Source organism: Notolepis coatsorum (assembly GCF_963971535.1).
Source record: "Notolepis coatsorum genome assembly, chromosome: 14".
Lineage (NCBI taxonomy): Eukaryota > Metazoa > Chordata > Actinopteri > Aulopiformes > Paralepididae > Notolepis > Notolepis coatsorum.
Genome location: NC_140178.1, coordinates 53,166,863 through 53,169,362, shown reverse-complemented (window position 1 = coordinate 53,169,362; position 2,500 = coordinate 53,166,863). Strand labels below are relative to the sequence as shown.

General features: G+C 40.6%; 1 protein-coding gene across 1 annotated transcript in view; it reads right to left on the bottom strand.

Moving 5' to 3' along the window:
* Positions 1 to 2,500, bottom strand: part of LOC311239840 (syntaxin-binding protein 4) — a gene marked incomplete at both ends in the record, with an annotated part of 344,479 nt that overhangs the window by 198,908 nt on the left and 143,071 nt on the right. The window lies entirely within an intron of this gene.

Here is a 2,500-nt window from a genome sequence, read left to right as displayed (position 1 = left end):
CCATGCCCGCTTTGATTGTGCAATAATACTAATAATAAAATAGACATAATAAACAGGTAATAAAATAGACATAAAATAGGCATGATAAAATAGACATGCTAAAGTCCTGAGATAGTGCAATACAATGTTAGCTACGGATTGAAGGCACTGGGTCCTATGTACACTACTATACAATATACAGTGTTTACTCTATATCCTTATGCTATACTTGCTATATCTAAACTATACTATACAAGAACCACATCGGTTCTTCTTTCCTTAAAGTGACCTTTATTTTAGTGTCCTTTCAATTTTGTTTAAAGTGACCGTTTGTGTGTGAGCGAATGCAGCATGTGTGTTGTGTGTGTGTGTGTGTGTGTGTGTGTGTGTGTATGTGTGTGCTCATGCATGTGTACTTGTGTGTGGAGAGTTCAGTGTTCAGTGTTCTGATGGCACACACACACACACACACACACACACACACACACACACACACACACACACACACACACACACACACACACACACACACACACACACACACACACACACACACACACACACGTCTATTCTCAAACACACACAAACACTCATCCACATGCACAGTCCATAATCATACCTATCATTACCAGTTTGACCAAAAATACTACCAGAGGGCGCTGTTATTAGCTAATAGCTGCAGTGTATTGTTCCACCAGAGGGCGCTGTTATTAGCTAATAGCTACAGTGTATTGTTCCACCAGAGGGCGCTGTTATTAGCTAATAGCTACAGTGTATTTTCCACAGTGATATGAAGAACAGTGCTCCTTCGGGGCCGAAGTACATTTTCTGGTTGCTTTGGGAAAATGATCCTGTTAAAGGTTCTTAAGGGGACCGGCAGGGCCCCAAGCACTTCAAACAAGTGTTTACTAAGCTTGATCTGCTCTAAGCGCTTATTAAAGAAAACCTCAACATGCTGACCAACACTGGACCACCAGGAAAGCCAAAATACCCGCTAGAGTTGACTGCCTTGCTTGGTATCAGTTTGTTTGTGTGGGTTTTTTCAAATGTATTTATTTATCTTTTTTATAAGGTAAACCATGCGCTGCCGACATTTAAATGTACGTGGGGATGTCACAGGTTATTATTTTAAACTAGATGAAAAAATTAAATGCTTTGTAAGCGATGACACACAGTCCTTTTTTTTCTGAAAGTGGGGGGGGGGGGGGGGGGGGGGGGGGGGGCGTGTCTATCTATCTATCTATCTATCTATCTATCTATCTATCTATCTATCTATCTATCTATCTATCTATCTATCTATCTATCTATCTATCTATCTATCTATCTATCTATCTATCTATCTATCTATCTATCTATCTATCTATCTATGAGGTATAGCAAGATGTCCATCTTTGTACAAAGCAGAAATGTCTGCTGTTTGCTGCTCATGTGCCCCCCCCCCCCCCCCTCCCCCACCCCTCACAACCCCCACCACACCCCCTACGGCTAAACATGCCGTTGTGTAAATGGGCGAGTGCACCGTTTTTCAAAGGCCCACTTGCTCCAACCAGCCCCAGAGGATTAGCAGGTTAGTTATTATAAGTCCAGAGACAGGTCACATTTTTTTTTATTTCCCCTGCATCAAGATGACGTGTGTATAAATATGTCTGTCTGTTTGTCTGTCTCTGTTTCTGGTGTCAGAATGTGTTTCTCGCATTGTGGAGCGTGATGGATTAACGTCTGGTATTGGGGGGTACAATGGGGGCGGCGTGGCTCAGGGGTAGAGCGGGTCGTCCAATGATCGAAGGGTTGGTGGTTCGAATCCCGCTCAAGCCCATGTCCATCCCACTGCCGTTGTGTCCTTAGGCAAGACACTTAACCTACTTGCCTCGTATGAATGTGTATGCATGTGAATGAATGTTGGTGGTGGTCGGAGGGGCCGTAGGCGATGATTATTCGCCACGCTTCCGTGAGTCTGCCTCAGGGCAGCTCTGGCTGCAATTGTAGCTTACCACCACCGGTACGACTGTGTATGAACGAATAGTGGACTCTGTAAGCGCTCTGGGGTCTCTGGGGTGTCACGAAGAGCGCTATATAAATCCAATCCATTATTATTATTATTATTATTATTATTATTATTATTATTATTATTATTATTATTATTATTATTATTATTATTATTATTAATTATTATTATTATTATTATTATTATTATTATTATTATTATTATTATTATTATTATTATTATTATAATGATGGAGAGAGAAGTGTTTGTTGTTGAAAGACAATTAATACGAAATGAGGAGGTCAACTGAATTGAGGATGTGTGTGGAATAAAGCAACGGGTGTCTGTCTGACTGAAAGGATGAAGCACCATGTGGAGAATGGGAGAGGAGGTGGTAGGGCTGGGGCAATAATTGTTTTTTATATACTGTATATACGTATATATATTATGAATCGTGACATACTTTTATTGTGTAAATGAATGGCAAACGTCATGATGAAATTATATTTTGATTTCTGAAACATCACATGAGAATGT